General features: G+C 43.2%; 1 protein-coding gene across 1 annotated transcript in view; it reads right to left on the bottom strand.

Annotated features, from left to right (window-relative positions):
* Positions 1 to 1,266: 1,266 nt before the first annotated feature.
* LOC142904391 (uncharacterized) overlaps positions 1,267 to 24,943 on the bottom strand; it is a 329,108-nt gene continuing 305,431 nt past the window's right edge. The window contains exon 11 of the transcript XR_012929393.1: positions 1,267 to 1,278. The gene's annotated coding sequence lies outside the window, so the exon portion shown is untranslated. The remainder of the gene's footprint in view (positions 1,279 to 24,943) is intronic.

Here is a 24,943-nt window from a genome sequence, read left to right as displayed (position 1 = left end):
AGCACAAGGCTGCATGCGCACACACACACACACACACACACACACACGCACACACACACACACACACACAGTGGCAGACTGGTAACTGATAACTGAATACGTTTCTAGCAATATGTGACTCAGAATGTGATATTGAGTGTTTCATCACAAATAATAAACTCATGTTTTACTCATAAGAATTACAACAGGAGCTTCAATATATTCTGAAACCAACTTCATCCTAGTTTATGTTCGTTCATATATTTCCACTTTGATTGAGTCTGCATGTTGTTTGAGAAGCAGAAAAAGAAAAGCTCGAACAGACAGATTGCCTGTTATTCCTATCAGATTTTACAGAGTTAATAGCAACTTCCATTAAAAAAATATATATCACAATTTCACATGATGGATAAAGCTTATTGCTCAGGAAATTAAAGAATGATTATTTCATTGTTTGTATTTACGGGGGAGCTTTGTGAAGACGGTGAAGCTAAAAATAGCTGTTGCTTTGTATGATGCCAGAGCTTGTGAGATGTTTTGGAAAAGTTTATTTGAGTTTATTGTCAACATGTTCGTCTGTGACCTGTTTTGGATTGAAAAAAATGTAGTGAGCAATGTTGGCATGGAGTGAAGCAGAAGGACATGCGCTGGAGATGAAGGTTCAGACCCATGAAAGACTCGGTGCATCGAACTTGGACACCACCCCAGATAAAGGTCTATTTATATGAACTGCAATAAACACCATGAAATATAACATTAAGCAGTAAGAATCAGACTGTGTTCACACTGCTCTCTATTCCTGGACAAGGACTTCATCACATTCCATCGCCAAAAATCTGTTCCATCATTGTTCTGTGCCAGCCCTTTCAATATGTGTTCAAATGTTTGGGAGCCTTCTGGTTAACAGTGAGCAGCCCTGAAAAGAACTGCACTGGCCGCTGTCTGCATTCAATTAAACTCCAGCTGTGAATTACACATATGGCCCAATTAGAATAAAGTCTGCCACTTGCATCTGGAGCCAGGAGACCAGAAGGCAAACTTTGTAGAATTGGGTTGGTGAGCAAGATGAGAATGAAGATGAAAATGCGTGATAGGCAACTTTCTGAGGAGATTGCAGCTACTTTATTCTCCCCCAAGAATAAGAAGAAGCTTAACCAGTTGTATGATTACTTAAAGGTGGAGACAAAGTATTTTCTATATCATGCATGACATGGCATAGTCATGTACAATATGCACATGTGAGTTGTTCTCCAGAAAAGCGGTTGATTTCCAACTTGGATCATTTGCTCCAAATGTAGTCTCAAATCTGAGCAAAAGCTATCGGAACAGAGGTGGAAGCAAATTTGATTTATTTTAGGGACTCACAATGAACTGAGAGTGCAAAGGAAGACACTGGCACAATGGGTGAAAGTTAGAGTGCTTCTATGCCTGAAGCAGGAAGCCGTGGTGTGAATCAGAGTGGGAAGCTAGTTTTAGAGTGCCACTGTGAAGCTGGCACCATTTTTAAAAGCAATTTGGAGGAAAACTTTTTGAACTTAATCGGCCGGCAAGACTTCAGCTCTCACTTGTCCACAGTGCATACATTTCAAAAGTAAGAGAAGGTTTTCTGTACTGTAGCTGCGTTACTTCAATTATTCACATCTGACACCTTCACAAACAAAGATTAGTACTGATGCCAAAAAGCAAATGTCAGCTATAGAGCACATTTTTGGGGTGTTCTACCAAAGTTCTTTTTTGAGTTAAACCTTTACTTAATCACAGATTTCACCCCAGAGATTAAACAACTCTTTTCTAGACAGTCCAGACCAAGACAGGCAGCACTGAGGTTAGAGACGTGAAACATTTATTTCATAACCGAGCAACCAACCAATCAATCAAGCAACTATTACTCACTATCCGTCATGTACCATACCATAAGGAACCAAACAAGTCACATGTTGAAGTGGATGAGATGTTGAATTAGTGTGTGGTCGTGCGTGACTGCACTCCGTGACAGTAGTCAGGACACACTCTGCCACTTCAAACAGGGCCTTCCTCTCTCTTCTTCTGCCTGTATCCAGCTGAGAAATGATGAGTATCGAGCTGTCAGCAAGACTGCCAGCAAAACAGCTAGCTTTGTGTTGTTTGCGTTGACAGTACAGTGTACTGCAGTACTACAGTGCCGACTGACTTCTGAAAACTAACTAATGAACTAAAAACTCTCGAAAGACTAGGCTAAATAAATATAAATGCAAATTTATATTGTTCTGTTCTGCTTTTTAAAGTTTGCCAGAACAAAATATTACCTTGGTAACAAACCTACAGTGCAACATTCTCTGGGATAAAAAAAACAAAAACAAAAACAAAAGCGCGTCACAGTCATTTATATCCACTCAAAGACTCATGTTAAGACTCGAGTCTGTTATTTGCTTGTTGTTTGAGGGAAACCGTCTATAAATTGCTGTTCTCTGCGACTCGGGATGCTTTTCTCAGCAGGGGTTCTTAAAATGGCACAACACCTGCAGCGTCTGCATTTTGTTTTCCGGCTGTCAGTCACCCTTTTCTCCTTCCTTGACATCAGGAAACCAAAATTCTCACACATGTCAGATTTAAAAGTTGCTGAAGCATCCACAACTTCACAAATCACTGACACTGGGCTCTCCTTCACCACGTGCTGCGTCTGTTTTTATAGGATTTGTATAAGCAGGTGGAGCACAAAGGGTGATGGGCTGGCAGTCGCTGTAGATCCCACTTTTCTCCAGTCTGCAGTACTGCAGATGTAGGGGAGGAAAGTCCTACATTTTTCACCCAGGAACCCTAGTGGTGGGAACTGTAAGACTATATGAACGTTGTCACTCCTCAACATATTGGAAAGCAACCATCTTGGGAATATATTAGATAAAATAGTTCAAGTTACCAATATTGTATTTGCATTTTCATAGATAGCAAAAATACATGAACCAGACAAAAATGGCAAATTCTTATTAGAGTATAAATCAGTTTCATTCACCAGGTTCGAAAACCCACTGCATACTGTAAGTCTATCAAAGATGAACGTTTTCAAGTGAAAATGTATAACAATACATTATTTACAATGTCCAAAACTCTCATTAAAATGCCTCCTATGTCAGTTCTCTTCTTCTTCTTCTTCTTACATGTTGGGATTATTTTTGGGGTTGTCTTAATTGGAACACCGCCATCTCATTTTGTGGGTTCACAAAAATTGCTAATGCATCGTGGTGTATGCAGACAAATGCAGACTGTGCCTTAATGCATCAACCATGCACCCTTTCAAGCCCCTCACAGGCAGCAGAAAACAGTGTGAGTCTGACACACATGCGTGAACTCTTTATGTAATCCGCATCTTAGAACTTCAACAAACAGAGAGAAAACACCCGAAGCTACCACTCCATCGTACAGCATAGCGACCCAGCTGAGGCTCAGAGAAAGAAAGACAGGGACCCATTTAGCCGACATATATTGGCCCCCTTCCCAGCAGGAACGAGCACGGTGCTCTGCTTCCCCTGGGAGCTCGCAGTGATAACTGCTGTTTTTCTTTACCCCAACCTACAAAGGTCACACCCTGACTCCCCGCTTTTACACGCCCACGGTAATATTTTCTGGAGCGTGGCGCGGCACCAGCCAGCCCACAAGCTAATTAATCCAACTTGCCTTACAACCACCTGTCAAGCACTTCATCAGCGCCGGTCAGTAGCTGCGGCGAAGGGTCAGCGCTTCTCAAACAGCCGAGGTGCTGGAGCGTGAACAGAGCGAGGTGGAAACAAATTCCGTGGCGAGACGGAGGTGCAGGCCCCGTGGAGGCTCGCACGTCCCTGCAGTCCCACGCCTGCACTTCCACTAACAAACAGACCGCGGCCTCGGTTCCTGCCGGGAGTTTGTGCTTGGTGCAGGTAAACATCGTTAACCATCTTCCCCCTCGCCCTTCGCTTTAAACGTGCGTTTCAGCTCCCCTCTCGTTGAGCTCCTATCACGTCGACTTGCGATGCGCCTTTTCTTGGTCAATTTCAGATCAAACTCCTTCTGCTCCAAAACAATTTATTAGATTAGCGTCTTCATTAGCGAACGGCTTAGCCTTAATGATCGGTCGCGGATCATCAATATCCATCTAGACCGCTCGCTTCGTCTCCGTCTCGCACTCACTTTGCCAAGAGGGGAATCAATTAAACTGTTATAATGAATTGATTGGGTCTTGAAGGTCCAGGGTATAAAATTTTATTTTAAGGAAGCCTGTAGGACAGTGAGTTTCATATTTAGGGCATTGTCAGGTGGGCTTCCTTCAAATAATGGCGGCACAAGATGGCAGCCAACTGGAAGCAAGAACCTTATTGCTCTATGTCAGGCATGGGCAAACTAGGGCCCGGGGCCCATATGTGGCCCGTTAAGCTTTAAACTAACATGAAACTATGTACTGCTAGTCTACACTTTTATTAATGTATTTATGGGCCGTATGTTAAGTTTTTACCAATCATAAAAAAAAAAATCATAAATCAAGCCAAATTTCACAGACTGGACTTTTAAGTCCACACGTCATCAGATGTGGGCATCTTCTACAAAAACCCAGATTTTCTGTCTTTTCCCAGCCGTGCTTGCTGCTGAGTGTAGTACTGTTTAAAAAAAAAAGAAAAGAAAAAGAACCTTGTAGGGGACCGCACGCTGTATTCTGCTCGGTGCAAGTAAATAGAGAAATGATCCGATGCTCGCATGCACACCGACAGGGCAGCCCAGGGTACCTGGCCCTTCTATGGGAAACCATTATGCAGGATTCCTGCCTCCCGCTGCATGCAGGTGGGATGTGAGACCTACTTATTACAGCCCAGATGTGGCTGTAATCTATCACTGTCTCCCTGCCCCCACCGTGCTCTGGGGGATGTCTGGAGCACAGCCCCTGTGTCTGTGCACGCGCACGTGCACGTGCATGTGCATGTGTACGACGCTTGTACACTTCTGTGTCTGTCTGTCCTTCTCACTCTTTTTTTTTTTGCCCGACCTGCAACTGTGAGTCATTTTTCTAAGTATACGCATACTGTACATTGGTGTGTGTGTGTGTGTGTGTGTGTGTGTGTGGTTTCATTAATCCCCAGGCGTGTGCTCGACCATCGGTGTGTCTCTGTCCACCAGACAGAATTTTAATTTGAGTCATCATAGCGACCCTAAACAGTGGCGTGCATGCTGATGATGGCTGTTAATAGTCTCATCACCACCTGCTTGCAACAGGTTCCGCCCAGCGACATGAATTATACACGTGGATGGAGTGGAAGCGAATGAGTGAAACACAGCGTGAGTGCGCCGGCCGCGGCGCAGCTGTTTGCTGTGCTTTTTGCCGCGCTCATTATTCCCGCTCCTCATTATGCGCTCATTACGTGTGTCACTCTTCTTCCCCTACAACAAAAATTAATGATTTGTTGTGGTTCGTGTGTTTTTGCCCAAACAAGTGATTTCCCCGCTCTGCCAGGGATGCTGATGAAACACGTCCACGTGCGGGTGGCGCCTTTCACCAAATGAGGATGAGCTTGTTAAGCTGCCCCCGCGGAGGACAAAACTCAGAGACATTTCAGCCATCGCAGGGATTCGCTTTCGCCGACGTTCCCAGGCTGCACCAGGCTAGCCTTTTATCGATTAAGCCCCTAAAAGCTATAATCCCATCTTCAAATTCCGCTCATTTAGCTCAAGTGACGCTAAGGCATAACCGGCAATTAGAGAATCAAGCAAAGGCTGCTATTACACAGAGTTGCGGTCTCTTCAATTTACGTCCTCGGGCGGTTCGAAGGCGATCGCGGGCAGCTCTGTGAGTGCTGGCCGAGGAAGCCAGCGCCACCCTTCCCGACGTGATCCCTTTACCCCGTCAGTGACACATTGATTTAAGAGCCCATTTACAGCCATCCCTCCCCGTTCACGTGGCCAACCGGCTCCTCCGCGTCCCCTCTGCTGCCGAGATAGCTGGCGTAGCGGTCAGTTTTGATTGAGCTGGTGGGCGCCGCCGCGTCTGCGAAGCAACTCGAATGCTAAAGCCGGTCGGCTGAGCCTCGGGGGGGGGGAGGAGGGGGCGGGTGGAGGTGTGGGGGGTCCGAGTGAGACCGACCAATCTCTCTCAACAGAAAGCAATTAAGCCCTTCGCCGGATTCCTGGTCTAAGAAAGAGCTTCACTCTCCTTTATTGGTTTACAGTGTCCCTCTGCACGGCTGAGCCTGACTCTGCGTGCATCAGCCACCCCGATCGATCGATACCCAAATGCACCAATAGATTGCCGCCCAAGCTAATGAACAAGTAGTTAAGGCAGACAGACCGGGGATCGATTTCATCGTGTTCCCAGTAAACTCTCGAGCTTTTCTGATATGCTGCCATTATCCTGCGGAGGGCGTGTGCACTCCCCACCTGATTAGGCCTCCGTGCGAAAAGCATAGCTGGGCTCCATCAATAGCGAATGATTTTCTTGGCGTTGCAACATCCCTCCCACCCGCCGCACGCATGCGTCCTGGCCCCCCCCCCCACTGACCCGAGCTGTCTCAAGTGTTGCAGTAATTGCCCGATCGATACACCCTATGTCAATTGCATCACGGCAAGAAAGCAAGAGGAGAAAACAAGCAACAGACACGATCAGCCGTTGCAACTCCTCCGGAGGCTAATCTGTCAAGGAATCAATACGGACGATGACACCACATGACAACAGAGCGGGCGATATCATCTTTCATCCCGAGCCACCGAAGGAGCCGCCGACCGCGATAGGCGACGGTCTGCTCTCGCCGCTTTCCTCCGCCGTTCTTCAGGCCAGCGGAGGAGGAAGAGTAGCGAGACCCCAGAGGAATCCCCCTGCTCGCCCAGGAAAGCACTGTAAGCAGCAGATTGGGTCTCCCCGTGTGAAGGGTTAAGAAAAGCAGTGCTGATGGTGGAGAAAATCTGAGCGCTCCAGGAAAATAAAAGAAAGATACTTTCCCCCGGCGCTCGCGACCTCGCCGGAGGAGTCATGTGCTCGCAGAGCCGCTGTAATTCAAACCACGGTCAGGATCAAATGGCGGGACTTGAACACTTCAAGCAGTTTGGGATATTTGGCATACGTCAGATCTGAATTCTTAATGTCAGACAATACCATGGATGGAGATGATTGAAAAGTGAGTCGGATCATCATATGCCTTACGTAAGTCTCTTTTGAAAACCCATTGGGAAAACAGTCATTGATATTTATTAATAGGATATTAACAAACCTATTACAGGCAATTAGTCTAGACGGAACAAATTAGTCATATTTCTGTGATAACTCACAGCTGCAGTTCTTCAAGTAATTTGTACCTTGAAGTTCTCACACAGGCTGAGCTTGTTGTTGAATGCTTGGAAAATTTTAAATAAAATACTTCTAAGATAAATAACACAGACATATATTTATACATATACATATATATATATTTTTTTTTTCTTCATTTTTTTATTTATACTTTCATTTAGCCGCCACGCGTTCAAAATGTCACAGAGGACGTCACACTGCCGCAGCTCCTTCACATTGTCTTAATCGAACTCTTTAGGAGCAGGGCTGCGGCAGCGCCCTGCTGTCAGAACATCTCTGCTGCATGTGAACACAACATCCAGAGTGCAGCAGCAGGGGAGAGAGCTGCACCACAGTTAAACAACATCCCGCCTGGCACACCTGGTCGCCGGGAGAAAGGGCAAAAGTAGCTGGCGGGCTCAATGTAGTGTAATGTAGTTTAGTGTGGTAGGTAGACTCTGAGTCCCCCTCTCCTTTTAATCACATTTTTAAACAGGAAAGTTGAATTTTGTGTTAAAAAAACAACAACAACATACTGATACGTACATGTGCATTTTTTTAGTGGTTGCACGGTAATTCGGAACCTTTGCTAGTGGTTATACTGCGTACACCTGCGCCATGAAGTCTGAAGCACTGGTTGCAATTCCAGATGAGCGTATTACAATACTTCCCACGGGTGAGAAAGTGGACTGAGAGAGGAAGAGAGCTTTGGTCAGGCAATGGCACAAATAAAACAACAAACAAGCACAGAGGTGCATGCGGGATAACCACCTGCCCAGACCGGCAGCCACCACAGAGGAAACACTGTTACAGAGAGATCAATCTTAAGCTTCGCCTGCATTCTCTGTTTCCGCGGCTTTACGGCTTCATCTGATTGTTTGCTTGTTAGCTCGCATCCTCTTGTCTGTTTGAAAAATTGCTCGAGGCGAGCTACTAAAATACTGGCAAATGTTTATGCTAAAAAGTTAAGCAAACATCCTGAGAGAATACCGGAAAAGTACAAGAACAGCAGCCTGTTTCTCATTAGTTTGTATTAATACGCCTGCCCTTTAGACTTTATAAAGAAGACTAATTTAATTAATGATTCTGCTCTTGGCTTTCAAAGTGTTTCAAAATATTCACTTTCAGTCTTTGCGAAAAAAAAAATAAATAAATAACATACAGGGGTCATGTTTTGTTTTTCATTGTTTTTTTTCCCCACCAATAGATATTGTGATTCGGACTCTTTACTCAAATTTACAAAACTGAATTTAAGTCACTTTTACAAGTCACTTCACAAATTCTAAATTAAAAAAAAGTTACAAAAGATATAAAGGGAGACACTCATGGTGAGAAAACTTAACATTTTCAGTTTAGAATCACTGCCTGCCACTGTGGCTGCTGCCTCACAGCAGGAAGGTTGTGGGTTTGATTCCCAGCCAGGGGCCTTTCTGTTTGGAGTTTGCATGTTCACCCCGCGTCTGCGTAGGTTTTCTACGGGTTCTCCGGCTTCCTCCCACAGTACAAAAACCTGCATGTGAGGTGAATTGGAAACTCTAAATTGTCCGTAGGTGTGTGTGTGTGAGTGGGAATGGTTGTGTGTCTCTCTGTGGCCCTGCGATGAACTGGCAAATTGTCCAGGCAGGGTGTCACCCTGCCTTCACCCTCTGCTCCAGCAGACCCCTGTAACCCTGAACTCTGGAAGAAGCGGGTATTGAAAATGGATGGATGGGTGGATGGATGGGTGGATAGTACTAACAGGCCTAAGACATCTTTCCTTTTCTTTAAGTGACCTCTGTTCCATTGTCTGTGTCTCAGATGGACAGGTTCATGTGGAAGATACTGTATGTGGAACACTCCCTCTGGCTTGGACAAGTAGTAGAGCCCATGTGGGCATCATACCTTAATCTTGGCCGTCTGCACAGTCAGCACGCACTGGCGAGCAGAGAGGTCTGAGATGCCACTGGGACGGAGGAAGTTTAAAGAGGTGATAGGGGAGGGGAGACAGGGAGAAAGCTTTTTTTTTCTTTCTTTTTTTTTTTTTTAATCATTCCACTCTCTCACCCGCTGTGCATCACTTTGCTAAAACATTCCATCAAAGGATACACTGTAAAATGATCTGTCTTTAATCGTTTACTCATCAAGACAAGAGGTGAGCTAAATGGAAGCTCTGCCGCACTGTTGGCGCGGCCACAGCCAGAGTAGGTAGAGCAGGATTGAATACTTTTTCTTTGATTTAAATTAATAACATGCACAGGGAGACATTCAATTTTTCATGCATCGGTTGACTGCCTGCATGATGGATTGATTAACTGACGTGCTGGTTGGTTGGCAGTCTGCTTTGCTTCCAGCATTCAAATGAGTCACAACTTGTCATATCTGATTGATATCCCCACAGTTAAACTCCCTATGCAGCGGAAGACTGATAGACACTGCTCGGGGTTTGAAATCTCTCTATGCAAACAAAGACTAACAAGAGTTACTGTGCACGTCACCTGCCAGTGTTTTCTTTGACAGTTTTGTTGGCTGAATTTGTAAATGATTTTCTCACTAATTGTTGTTATAGCGCTATTACAACCACAAACAAACATAAATACCATGACAAGAAGATTAACTACAGACTGTGCTTTTATAAATTACAGTAAAAAGATGACAATATTTACAATGTAAATGGCCCAATGTTGCATGTTAACAGGTCCAGGTGTTTGTAGGTGTATCGCTCTGACCTCGCAAAGACAGAAAGTCTTATTCGGTGGCTTTTTGATTGCATTCTTCAGACATGTAGCCAGAAACACATCTGATGAATGGCTCAAACGCACATAAATACAATCAAACGCACAAAAACGATGGCTCTGTTGCCATCGCTTGTTCTACATCATCGATGGACCGTGTAGGTTAGCGGATGCCACATCCTTGTTACTCTGCTAAAAGATGTAGCTGCTGCCCTTCACAACCTCAGTCGTCTACTGTGGGATATCCTGTGGTATTCCCAAGCCTGATGGATTATGTAGTGCTTTAGTTATCCTCCCTTAAAAAAAAAATGTACAAGAACACTGAGGGAGATGGACAAAAGCTATTCTGCTTCGATGCCTTAAGCATTTGAAGCAGCTCTCCTCATTATGACGGGGCTGGGGCTCCACTTCCAGGCCCCTCTCTGGCCCCGAGGTTGACCCAAGACATATGTGATATAATATATATATATATACATGTACACACATGTATATATATATATATATATATATATATATATATATATATATATATATACATATACATATACATGTACATACATGTATACATATATATATATATATATATATATATATATATATATATATATGTATATATATATATATATATATATATATATATGTGTATATATATATATATATATATATATATATATATATATATATATATATATGTATATATATATATATATATATATACATATATATGCATCTGCAGGAACAACCTCAATCCAAAGGCTGTAGTTTTGAAATAAAAGATGGGCCAGTCGTACATTTTCCATTACGACTTGCAGCGCCACATGTGACTTGTACCCTGGTGTGTATTAGCTAATCCCCTCACACACATTCCATTTACAACAAGCGTCTTATTATCTCAAGCCAATCAAAATTATTCCCGTTCAACACAAAGAGAAAATGACTTCATACTGAGATGAATTATTGGAATTTAACAGATAAAAGGTCCTTTCAACCAATGACTGTCGGAGAACCCTGTCAAAAATAAAGTCTATTAACATGCAGCTCGTTACTAATAATTAAGGTCAACCAGTACGGTTACACCAGGATAATCTAAAACTCTCCACTGGCCCAGATCCAGTACATGCACTGGTGGACCAATTACTGGCCCGTCCTAAGAGGATCAGAGGAAGCGGGCTCCAAAAACTTATGAGGATATTTTTTATAAGCTAAAAGTCAGTGAAGTATTTACTCATAGTTGAGCCAGTTGAACTCAGAGCAACCTAAAGCAATAATAACAATATCCTACAGTTCGGTTATTCCCTTCACAGTTTTCACTTTGCTGTGAATAAAGCGGTGAACCAGTTTTAGATATTCATAGATATATATATAGAGAGACATCAATGTAAAATAAATGTTTGATGTGGGTTTCTAGCACAACGTCGTTCTATTCATTAATCTTGGCCTTATGTATCTAAAAAGTGCAGGTTTACACTTCTACTTTTTCAACAGATAAAGTGCAAAAAAGGAAGGGCTGAACAGAGACGGCAGGATTTTGTATCTGCACCACCAGTGACTAATTTGACTTCAGAAACTTAGTTAAAGCAGGAGATTGTACCTCTGAAAAGACATTTGGTGGGCTGAAAGTTACCATCATGCTTTCCGCTTATGGTTTACTTTGATTTACCTTTGATGACATGTTTATTTCTACCTCAAATTGTTTTTTTTGCTAACATGCAGATACCTGTTTTTTTTTTTTTTTTTTAAGTTAACAAGTAAAAGAAGTGCTTTACTTCCAGCTGGACTGTCTATCTTGTATTCTTTATTTTTCTTTTGAGAAAAAGTAATCATGAACAAAGATAAAAGACAGAACAGAAGAAAGAAAAAAAATAACGCTGCACCATCTGCGAAACTTCAGGAGCTTCCTAACGAGTCCTTCTTGCTTGCAGTCTTTAACTAATGGCTGAGAAACCCAAGCTTTTTTTTTTATTTTTATTATCGTTATTTATTTATTTTCTTCTTTCTTTCTCAATTATAATTTGCGACATTCCAACGAGCAAAGAAAGCAGCAACACTTTGTTCAAAGACACAGTTGTAGAAAGCACACAGAGTGCTGTGAAACCAGTTAACGCTCATGTTTGGCACACGCTTGAAAACATCCCTGCATTCCCCTCAGTCAACACTCGATGAGACCCAATCAAACTCAAACAATGTTTAGCCCCTTGTCACCCTCAGACAAAGAGGACGACAGGATTGAAATCCACTCGCCATAATTGTTCTCACGGCAAACCAATAAGACGAAATATCCTCAATTCTAATCCCCTTATTGGGGGAATGTTTAAATCGCTCCTTTAATTTATCCATTAACAAAGAGTGCTCAGGCTGGCGAACACGGGCTAAGTCTGGGCACGCACCCTTTGATTTTTGCCTGGTCTTGACCTGATTGTTAAGCCGCAAAACTCATCCCAGCTAAGTCAGGCTTCGTTAGCCAAGCAGTATAAAGGACAGACACTGATCCTACAGATGTCCACACATTGATTCTGGAGAGGCACAACCTGCACAACAAGGAAGCACAACCTGCTACTGTTGGTTGTCAACACTAGTTTTGTGTTACTTATTATATAATATACACATGTAAAATTCCTACTGTTCATGTCTTGAAAGGCCAGAACTGCACAAATGATCAAGCAATGCATTTTGCATCAATGGCACCTCTGTGAGTAAAGAAACTGGGTGAGTTCTCAAATGAATATTTTATGGAAAATATCAGTAGAGAGTCAAGACTGCCAACAAAAAAACTGTCTGTATTTAAAATGGGTGGAGTCTCAGTCATATTTGTTGAAGCAATGCAGACCAAAAACTGTAGTTTCATGACATTTCCCTCATCATATCTCACTCTTCCCTGTGACCTTAAGATGGATCATGACACAATCTCAGCAACTCAGCGCTCAAACGCAGTGACTTGGCTTTTCCAACAAGCTTGCTGTCCTTTCAGCAAAACCCCCCATCACGCAGACCAAAACTGTCAGCATTATGGACTTTGCCAGACAGATTGTACCCAACATCAACAAATCAAGCTCCAGCCTTGGAAAGCTTGTGGAAGAATCACCTACACAGACAGCCTTATGAAAAAAAAGACAGTCAAGAGCAGAGCAAAATCAAAATGTCTTTCTCTCTCAACTTTTACTCTCTGCTTCGAGGGAAAGACGACGGCAACCTTAAGCTAACATGATGTTGCATAACAGCAATGTCAAACATGCTCAGCTCTGTGCTCCCAGTGTGTGGTGAAAGCTGAAAGTTTTTCACAACTGATGTCTCAGACGGATATGTCAGACCTTTTATCCAACAGTTAATTTAACCATCAACTGTACAGGGAGAACCAAGGAAACCATAAAATGAAAATGAATGTCACGATGGTCTTGCAGCATTTAAACAGACATTACCGCTCAGGAGTTGTGCAAAGCGCAGACGATTCTGTGACAAGAGAAGATATGAAAGGCCAGGCGTGCTTGGATGTAGAGGACTAAGCAAGCTAATTTTCTCTGTATCAATGCGACAACATCAGTTGCCTTTGCTCAAATAAATCTACGCGAGAGTTTAAGTGTTTCGTGTTTACAATTAGCTTAAGCAAAAATGTTTTTCTAAAGGTTTTACTTTAAATTTAAAGTGGAACTGGCTCACCAGGTTAGTGCATGGTGTTTTTGCTATCAGGTTTGAAGTTAACAGGTAAAAACGTGGTCAAACACAAGAAAAGAAGTAGCAATAAAAAAAAGTCCTTGTTTCCAATAAGCGCCAAATGAGAACCATGTTGAAATGAGTTAATCACACCATAGGTTTACTGCATTGTCGGTTCTCGAAGCAAAACAACTTTAGAATATGAGTTGCCATGACAAAAGACAGGGAGACTTGGAAAAAGGTAGAGGATGATGGAGCCGAAGCTTAGAGTGCTGCTGTTATATCACAATGATGTGCCAAAAGATAGGAAATCATCCAGAAGAAAGCCGAGCCCACGCAGCGGAAGGCGAACTGGTGAGGGGAAATTGAGACGCAACAAGTGAGAGAGGCAGGAGATTTAATGGGAAGTGGGCGAAGGGAGAGTGTGCGAGGGCGGCGGCACAAACCACGGGCCACCCCTGCGCTCCTCTAATATGAGGCACAAATGGATGTGCCTTTCATCCCAGAACCGGCGCACGTCATCCATAAAGCCCTGTCAACCTGGAGAAGGTGGCTCGTTTGTGCCGCAAACGCCGGGAACGCCGGCGCAAACACGCGCCTGGGACGGCTGCACACGGACGCAGAACTCATTTACGCCTCTGTTTATTGCCATTATCAGCAGATGAGAGAGGAGAATGTGCAGCCGCTCGCCCTCTTTGAAGCCCCATCGCTGTCGTCTGAGTCTCAGGTGTTTATCGAGCTGTCACTTCGCGGGAGACCCAGCAGGCATTCCTCTTCCTCCTCCTCCTCCTCCTCTTCGTCTTCCTCCTCATCGACTCGCTGTTGGCTCACTCTGCTCCTCTACCTGCTCCTCATGCTTGTTATTTCCATCACTTTTATGCATTTGTTCCCCACCCCTGCGCCTGCTCTTCATACATATCTGAGTTGAATTTTCCTTCTGTCCTCTTGACCCTCTTCCCTGCTGGCATCTTTTCTTACAATACCATCGCAGTGGCAACAGCTTATTCACTTTGCTCAAATTTTTGTTTACAGAGATGTGTGTTTTCCGTGCCGTCTCGCCGGGCTTTCATGGAGGGGGAAGCGGTGCTGCTTAAAGTTTTAACGATCTCGGGAACTGTTACGGCGCGATTTGATCACTCCCTGATGCATTTTATCGCGCAGGTAGAACATCGCGGGTCTAATTTAGGCCTTAAGCCTCATCAAAATTCAGCCAGCGGTTATTTTGGAGCGCGTTATTTTGAAAGGCAATTACCTTGTGGGATAATTATGTTAATGGACAATTAAGAGACAGTTACTTTATTATGTATAATTGGGGATCAACTGAGTGCTCTGCATTGGCAGCTATTCGGGGCAAAGCTTGTGCTCGGGGCGATTTGCTGTGGCGCCACTTTATTTTAAAGTCTACTTCAAAGGGTTCATTTCTTTTAAATTACTGACAGACTGAAGCTACACACACGTGGACTTGAGCATCCTGGTTGTGGGCCTTATTCCAGTTCTGATCATTGTGTGGGTGTGTTGTTTACATGTACACAGACAAAGCAAACTATTTATATTGCTGCATAAATGACAAAGCAATTTGTCTAGATGACGACTTCTTATTTAAAATTGTGCTCGGGGTGGCTGGTTTTTACAGCAAAGTCTGACAATTTCAAACCAGAGAAAATATTGTAACTATTGGGGACTTTTCTCAACATTTGAATCCACATTGTCCGTTTTTTTTTTTTTTTTTTTTTTTTTTTACACTATTTACCATTTAAACATCCAGCAGCAGATGTTGAGCTTCTCATTGGGAGTTCCCAGGATGGATTGGGTCAGGACATCAGAGGGACAGAGCACGCTAGATGTTTTGGAGATAAAGCCACAGAGACCAGACTCAGATGGTCTGGACATATCCAGTGGACGGACAGTGGTTCAGACGGAGGGCTTGGAAGAAGAGCAAAGAGGAGAGTTGTGGATGTTGCGAAAGAGGACATGAAGTTCATGGCTTCGATAGAGGCCTGAGCTGAGATGGACTTTGGAGCTTCTTTGAAGTTCTTGTGGAAGCAAAGAAATTATCCTAGTTTCAATAATCTGGATATGATATTTGCTTCTAAAATGTCCAGATAAACACAACTCCAACTTTAAGTTGGAGTTGTGTTTATCTAAGTAAAGTTTAGAGCAAAATCCAACTTTGCCTTTGCAGCGGAGGTAAATCACAGTGGACCTTGAAAGGTCTTTTCCTCTGCACTTCACAATAACAAGCAAAAAACAACAACAACAAAAAATGGTACCAGTAGCTGACAGTCGCTCCCTGTTGCACATAAATCATAATTTGCATCACATGTCAGATGGAGGTTATAAGGGTGAATTTATATAATAGAGTTTGACGTCATTCTTTAGCCAAACCACACACTTGTTGGCACCAGGAGGGAAATTGTAATAAAAGAGGAAAATAAGCGGCATATTCACAACTTATTTCTGCTGCAGCACAGTGTAATGAGAGAATCCGCTGCCGAGACTAAACGTGCGCTGATAACAAAGTCTGACACTCGCGCACATTTCACAGAAAATTAGCACGCTGCTTATTTAGGCCGGGAACCTTTCATTAGCGTGGTTTAATGAGGTTTTAACCCGAGATTTAACACAGATAATCATCCTGTGAAACACTTTGCTTTCTGCTGGTTTTTCCTGCTCTCTTCTTCGCTGGTGGTTTCCGCTTCTGCCGTCTCTCTGGATCTCCTGGAGCAGTCCCACTCAATGACCTTTACCATGAGCCGAGCCACTTTTAATTTTCTGTCTCTCGCACCGTCAAATCCACATCTTTCCTTGTCCGTCCCTCTTGGACCTACGTGTTTTCCAGCTTAAAGTCATTTTCCTAGGCCTCCCTAACTTTTCCCCGACAACATGCAAGGCGTCACTCCTCCTCGCCTTTTTTTTCATTTCGCCTCACTCTGCCACATACATGGGTATGCCGTCGATCTCATCTCCGTCTTTGCTTCCACTTTAGCCTTTTTGCATATCACAATCCGTCTGCCACCCTGTAATCCTCCCTCTTTTACATCTTCCTCTGTCTCCATCTGTTCCCTCCCTGTGTTCTGCTCTCTTTCTTCTTCCCGTCACCATAGCTCCCAAGGTGCCCACGTGTGTGTGTGTGTGTGTGTGTGTGTGTGTGTGTGTGTGGCGGGAGGGGGGGGGGGGGTATTTGCTGCCAGTGTCTCTGCTTCTCCCTCCACTCTCTCCATCACACTTTCTACCCGGTCCCAGAGGTTCCAGACTCCGCTCTCCCTCTTTTCTTCCCTCCCCGTCGCCGTCCCTCCCCAAACTGTTCCCCTCTTTCTCCTCTTCCCTCTCTGCTGCTCTGCTCCCATGGGTGCAGGTGGTAAAGGATGACGCTTTGCTTTGATTGCTGCATGGCTGCAGGCATCCCCGGGGCAGCGTAGCTGTGGAGCCTCAGTCTGCTGGATGTAGTGGTAAATAATCCCGGCTGGGGAGACTGGAGCAGAGACACACTTTTGAGGGAGAGGAAGGAAGAAGTGGCTGCATGTGTTGGAACCACGTCTACTCTCTGGATGGGTGACAGAGCATTATTTATTTATTTCATGTATTTTTTTTTTTTTGCATTGTCTGCCTGGTCAGAGGAATGGACATATTACCACACGTGAACACGCAGTAGTGTTTCGCCTGCACTGTGTAAGTGATTGTCGTTTGAAGCGTCAATGTGAGTTAATGGGACAGATGCTTTTGCGTGCGGCCTACTCAGTATACACAGCATGCGGCATAAGCAATTTCTGAACATGGGTTCAGAAATTATAATGGCACCCCCTACCCTCCTTCCCTAGACTGTGACATTGTCACACTGATTTATCTTCACTGCCGCCGGAACCTGCAAACAAATGTTTTATTCAACAGCGACACGCAAGCAAAGTCTTTTCCTCTCACCGTCTGCCAGGACTTTAGGGCGACAACATTTCTAATAGTTTAGAAGAATGTTCACCAGGTAGGTTCCCGTTACTTTTTTTGTCAATGAAAAACCCTTTTGGTTTGGTGTGTATGTTTCAGATCACATACTTCTGTTGGTGCACTTGAACTTACAGCAAATGACAAGTGCTGTGAGCTGTGGAACAGGGTTTGCAGACAACAGCACGGTATAAATTCATCATTAAGACTCAATGCAAGTGAATAAGAGAATTAAAGCTGTAGGCAGCATTCAAGGGACTGAGCCCACTGTGGCCCATTGACGCCTGCCATGAAACCCATCACTAAGTTTTGCACGCCCTGACTGTACGAGTCGGAGGCCCCGATGAGAGAAACAAGTGATTTATCTTTGCATTGCTTGAAAACATTCATATGGCTCTAGGTGGCTGTTTTTTTTTGTTTTATAGGTGGCACTGTAGAGTCTAGTGGGTTCATTCATCATGTTTGTGAAATGTTCACAAGTCTGGACCTGTGCTGTAAAGTTGATGTCTTTTGAATCGGGTCAAATGAGTGTGTGCAAGCAAAATTATGCGAATTGCGCACTTCCTGTTTGTTTTCTGTGAAGGCTGTCAAGAGTGATGTGTAGACATCAAGTGAGTTTTTGTTTGATCTGGGACATTCATAGGGATGGGATTCATTGTATGTTGCAGGCAGGACCTTCAGCAGGGGCTCCATGTCTCCCCCCTGCTGAGGAGTCCATTAAAGGCTCTGTATAAATCAGCTGAGGCTTGCAGTTCTGTTCTGAAACTTGGTAAACAAGCTAATGGATCCATTTTGAGTAAAGACAAAAAAATATAGATATCTTCGCTGAACTGAGGTTGTACAGAATCTATGTAACATTAATCTGACTCAGAATAACGGTGCAGGTGAGTGAATGAAGGGACACTGATGCAAAGTCCATTACAGGCTCAGTATGAATCAGCTGAGGCTTTCAGTTTTGCTTTGAAAAAGTAGCCAACGAAAAAGGCTGTTGTGGCCTTTTATCAGACTTAAAATGGAAAATAAAGATGTCTTCGGGGAGATGAGGATGTGAGGAAATCACACAACCATGTGTAATTTAACTTGTATTTAATCACCATTAAATAAAAGCATAGGGAGCGTGAAAAGAGACAGAAATCCCTCTGCCTGATTGTGATCCTTTTTGTTGACTTTAAGAGCAACAAGTGGTTTTATTATTAATAATAAAATTTGATTAAATGAAACAATTAAAATAATCTTATCTCAATAGTTGAATTGTGTAGTTATGTTACACAAAAACATAAAAAAGAAATTCCTGACTGCACTTAAAATTTTCCGAAGACAGGACATTTGGTGCTATTATATTACCAGGAAGTGATACGAAATACACAAAAGCCGCTAATGATTCACATACACAAACAGTCAGGAGAAGCATTTTGATTTATGTCAAGACAACATTTTGTGCAGCAATTGTTCACATTATATAGCATCATAGCAGGGTGAGAGAATTCAATAACGTTGAATACAGTACATGCTTATGGCGCTGCAGTAATCAGATTGGCTCAGAGAACAAAAACCCAATTTGCCCGCTGAAATAAATGATGCAAAGTGCTCACTTTACAGCAGCGCTTCCTAATCAGATCACCGTGAGAGACTCAGGAGCAAATCAATATGCCTGCTCCGTGTTTGAGTGAATTTATGTAGCTTGTAGCAAAAAGGATAAATTCATGATTTGGTCACATGCTCCATGTTTCAGCTGCATAAATACCAAAATGTCTGTTAAGAAGGTTGGAAATATATATTTTCTCCCTTGTACTAATTTTTCTTTTTCTTTTTTTTTTTTACAAAATGATAATAATATTAATAATAGTGACATGAATTAAGATTTTGTGGAATTCTTTTTTGGATAATGACTTTCAGAATAATTATTTGTACCTTTAACATTGAATTCAATGGTCAATCAAAAAACCACAGTACAACAAAACAAGCCGGAGCCGCAGACAGGAGTAAGAGTGAATGTGAGAGTGAGAGCGAGTGGTCGGAGATGAGTCACGTCACCTCAGCTCACATAAACATCAACTCCTCTGCTTCTATAGTGACAACAAGAGGTCATCTGAAACAAAGCCAGGGGTCTCTCTGGACACCTCGGGCTCTTCCATCCACCTGCCTGAAGTGACTGAGAGGATCCTCCCAGTGTTGCCACTGAGGATTTCCCCTGACATGCTTTTGCTCTCTAGACTTTTTCCCCCCGTTTTGAACAATCTTTACAGCTTAAAGAAATAAACAAACCCATTTAATCCAAAAAGACAAAATTTGAATTCAACAAATCCGAACAAATTGTTTTTCCAATTTATGATTTCGCACTCAATTGGGAAACAGACAATTTTCCAATTTCGAGACCTTGATTTGAGGCAAGGCACGTGACCCGTAAGGTTTTTTTCACTGCTTCTTTGTGAGAGATTTTTTCTAGGGATTGTGTTGTGTTGTGTTGGGATTGTGGGCAAAGGGGACTTTAAAATACAATGCTCTTTCATATGCTTTTAAAGAAACACCATCTTTCATTCTCCCCGTTTGTTTCAACATTGCCCTTCAACCCCATCAATACTTTCTTCTTTCACATCTTGTCCTTCTTGTCCTTTTTCCTCACCTCTCTCTGCTTTTCCTCTGCTGCTTCCGTTGCTCTTCGGGCTCAGAGGAGACCCGTGAGGTGAGTCCATTCTTATATATCGATCCATTCATTTTTAATGGGCCCATGTTTCCCAGAGTAGGGGCCATCCTGTGCAGGTTCCGTTGGGCCGGTGATGCTGTCAGGGCTTGTTGTCACTCTGTGCTACTTAGAGCGAAAGCACACGACCTTGGAAGTGCATTAACAGCCATCCCAGGAGAGCAGGACGTGCCCATCAGTCCCTTGTCCAACACGGAAGATAAACTGAAAACCCCAGATGGCCTTTAGTGTGACGGCAGAGGAAGTGCCGTAGTCTTATTTCAAATGGATGGAATACAACTATCACCAGTCTTTGAAGATTTTGATTAAAACTTGTAGTTTGTTTGTTTGAGTTGTTGTCCATTGTTGTTTTTCAGAGACTGACAGTCAAATCACAGGCTAATTAAACTGGTTAGTATGGTACCCAACAATGTTGTGTTGCACGAGTGACCCCAAGACTACACTTTGGAACAATAAAGATTATAAACTTTATTTGTATTGCACCTTTCTTAACAGTGTTACAAAGTGCAAAGGAGTTGAAAACCTTAAACGAACAAATGGCATCAATCTTCAACCACCTGACTTTTTACCTCTCTTGATGACATCTTTTTTACTCTTAAAACACAAATATGGTCTTCAGTAATGATGTCTATGATATTCAAAATCTCCACAGTGTTTTCTTTTCCCAATTCATACAATACATATATAGCTGGAAGTTTTCTATTATTTGGATTCTGATGTCAAAGACCCAGAGGCACCCCGTGTAGAAGAACTCCTCCACTTGGACCTCAATCACTGCATCATTACACTCCTTTAGTGTGACACGTCTCCGTTGATGTGACCCCACTGGGTCAACTAGACATGACAAAGGCTCCTGCAAAACACTGACCCGTCACCGGGGACCCGGGCAGGCCGCACGCCTTGGCTCTCCAGTCAGAAGCCTGAGCCCACAGCAAGCGGCCGCCCGTGGGGAGGTGTCCTCGCTCCTTGACAGCGTGTCAGATGGGCCTGTTCTCCAGCTGCTGGCTAGCGGTGAGTGAGAGAGCGGCCTAATGAGATCACTGGCATCCAATTGGGCGAGGGGTCAGCGCTCATTTTGAGCAATTCATTTTTAATTGGTCTCAAATCTAATTCATTTTATAATGTCAGCCCCGGCGCTCATCCCGCCCTTGGGTGCCGCTGAATGACACAGAGTGATTCCCCTGATGTTGTTAGCCCTGTGTTATTACATTCCCTGGAGTGATTGAAGATGTTGACGTGTGTGTCGCCTGCCGCCTGCTTATTGTTGATGCGGCAACGTTACGGGCATCTTCCTTCGCTGCTGCAGCCTCCCAACGCCAATGATGTGCAATGAACCTGACAGAATAAAGGTATTTGTCATGTCAGCCTGGTCGGTGACATGCATTTTGTCACTGTGACAATAGAAGTGTGCGTTCCATCAAATGGGATCTCTGCTGAGATGAATTGGAGCGGACAAAATGCTCATCTGCTCGTCGCAAACTTCTCTCCATGCAAAACCACGAGTGAGCACTTGGGCGTCACCTGCTTAAAGGAATAGTTCAGTCAAATTTTATATACCCTATACTATGCCGATGTTAGGACTCGTGGGATTTGCTGATTTGTGCAACTATTCTGGAGTTTCAAAAAGGGAAAGAAATCCAACCAGTGAATGAATATTGTAGCTATGAATTCCAATATTAAACAACCAAAAAGACAAAAAGAAGAACAAACTTAAACTGCTCAGAAAACAGATAAAGACCAAACATGTTGTAGGTTACATAAGGATTACATATGGAGTTTTCCCCAGAACTCGGATGACACATGTCTTTCTAAAAAGTGCAGTGGATGACTACTGAGCATTTATCTGATGTAAAAAAAAGAATTGGATTTAAGAAGCAGGTATTCTAAAATTCTAAATATAACTTTCTGTGAAAGACTTCAATCCCTCTTTTGACTAATACCTTCCTCTATTCACATCCCCCTTCATTGTCCTCTGCTTTCTGAGCTTTCCCTCCCCATCTCCACCTAAGTCGTGCAACCAGCAGCGCCTCCTGCTTTGCCTCCATCAACGTGTCACTTCTAATTTGCAGTTTGTGCTGACTCCATACCTGCTGGCAATCAGTGAAGAAGACATCCATTACGCCCGGCCGTGACAGGTTCCCTCAGAGTCTCACAGGACCCTAATGATACCTGACAGAACACAGGTTTACTACTTAGCAAACGGACCCCACCCCTCCCATCCTCCCTCGACCTACCACACCACAGTGACAGATGGGGTCCCCTCTGCTAACACATCCTCCAATGGTTTACAAGAAGCAGACAGGGGAGGGCAACACAAGGAGTCTTGTCCCATTATGTCTTACAAGGCAAAGTTTTGAGGTGTTTAGCTGCACGACGAGGTCCTGCTCTCTGTTGAGAACACGTATTAGCTTAAACCTACTATCGTTTCAAGGCTTCCCCATATGTATTGTTCATGCAAGTGTCAGGATGGGCACATTCTCCTCTTTGTTCTGCTTTGATCTGATTTGGAAATCCAAAACACAATGGCAGAAGATTGTCGATCTCTAAACCTGCCATTTGGGTGAGGTGAGGAGGCTCCAACCATGGCAGCGTCAGTGTTTTGGCAGTTTATACGTGATGCCAACAGCTTCAGATAGTATCGCAGAAGTTCTGCCAGCTTACATGTCAAAACACCCACCCCCATTATTTGCTGTAAGCAAACCCACACGGCCTGCGGTCAGATGCACCTGGCTGTGTGTTTTATGCCACTGTTTTATTTCTCGCCATGATTTCTTTTCCCCAGAGAAAACAGCTGTTGGTTATATATTGGCTCACCGATAGGCTTTTGCTGCCCTCAAAAGCCAGAAATACAGATCCTATCTGCCAGTTGTCTTTGTGTCACCTGCCATGATTTAAACTGGTTCCTGTTTGTCAGATGTCAGATTCTTTTGACTGAATACTTCCTTCTGCGTCAAAGTTTTTCTAGTGAACTAAATTTTCAGTTTACTTATTCTGTTAATGCACCTCATTTTGCTATACTAGAGTGACTGCAGGCTCTTACCTGCACTGCGCCTTTTAAAACCTCCCATGCATCCATCGCAAGCATTTTTTTTTTGTTTGTGTATGAGATTTTTATTTCATCTTAAATAAGAATGCCCATCATTTATTTTTTGATTGCAGATAGATTAAAAGCTTTTTTCCTTACATGCTACTGACTATCTTACTGACTCTCTGTCTATCCGTTGTTCAGAGAGAATCCTCCTTGGAATTGCAGGCGATTTAACTAACGTCCACTGAGGTTCTCATTTGCCGAGTGGAGTCATAACTCTTGGATTGCGGCTGCCGCCGACAATTAAGAGTGTGCAGAGACATGTACCACCTCATTTGGCAAGAGCAACCTTCTCACAGAGGTTGACAACACTGGAACAGAAGCAATTGTCTTAAATTACTCCACGGATAAGGCAATAAACAGGGTTGCTGGATGTCGCCTCTTATTTCCTGAGTGTAAAGTTTTCGCCCGGTGATTTATTTTACAGTTCATTTCATGCTAATTACCTTTTAAGATGTGGCTGTAATTAAGTGAGCCGTGCTTAATAAGTACAGCATGTGCACATTTAATTTTACTTTGAGATAGCGTGCATATTTCAAATATTTCAAAGCGTTGAGAGAACCAAGTCGATGGAGGGCAGATATTATTGCAAATAAGTATGCAAACTCAGAATATCCGTCAAGTTAATTATTCTTGTTAAACAAGCTAGCTTGTCTTTCCATTTTCATTTTTTAAGGCATTCCTCTTTATAATTATCATAATTTCATAATTTTTGTTATATTATATTTATTTTGATCCATGATGGCTGCATCCTGGAAAGCAGCCAGGTTTACATGCATTACATATGTCATACAAACACTTTGTTTGCTACGTGGGACACTCCAGTGAAGGTATTAATCCCGATTCAAAAAACTTTGGTGAAACAATCAAATGTCAATCTAGATTAAATGATTCGGAAACACAGCTTTGATATGAGCCAGCACATACCGGAAATGTGCAGAACGAGGAAAGAAAAATCAAAGGGACTCATTCACGTGCGTGTTGATATTCCAAATGTTTGCCAATATTATGAGTGTTGGATGGGGGGGGGGGGGTGAAACAGAAGGAGGTGTAAATAGCAGTAAAACATGGCTGAGCACCTGTTTGCAAAAGAAGGCTGCCAGCTAATAATAATGATGATAATGAAAAAGGGTTAAATGGAATTTACAATCCTCTGTCTCTTCCTGAAGCCACTCACAACTGGTCAACTGGAAAATCACATCCATTTTGTCATTGAATTTATATACGCCATCTCATGGAGAATAAAACCAAATTTGAAAATGTGTTCACAGAGCGCTGCGGCGGCAGGACGGGACTATTTTGTTTCATGTCCTTTTCGCATGATGAATCCCTTTATCTCAATTCACCAGAGCAATAGGTTGAGCCGAGATGTTCAAAATGGTTGAATTGCTCACATCCTGCTCACCCAACCCGAGCAGGGCTGTGTCATGTGGCATTCAAAGTATGCACAGAGCTCGTTGGTGATAAAATAAAATAATGAGTGTGGCCCAGGACAGCACGGCCACGTTAGGCCATAAAAAGTCCATTTTGGATGAACCCTTCCTTCAGGAGCCCTTTTTATGTAACATTCCGTTTGGGTTGGAATCAGAACAGCTATTATGAAATAGAGCACTTTTTATACAACA

Source organism: Nelusetta ayraudi, unplaced genomic scaffold (assembly GCF_046127955.1).
Source record: "Nelusetta ayraudi isolate G7.1 ecotype Tasmania unplaced genomic scaffold, CSIRO-AGI_Nayr_v1 ptg000005l, whole genome shotgun sequence".
NCBI lineage: Eukaryota > Metazoa > Chordata > Actinopteri > Tetraodontiformes > Monacanthidae > Nelusetta > Nelusetta ayraudi.
This window is presented reverse-complemented; position numbering and strand designations above follow the sequence as displayed.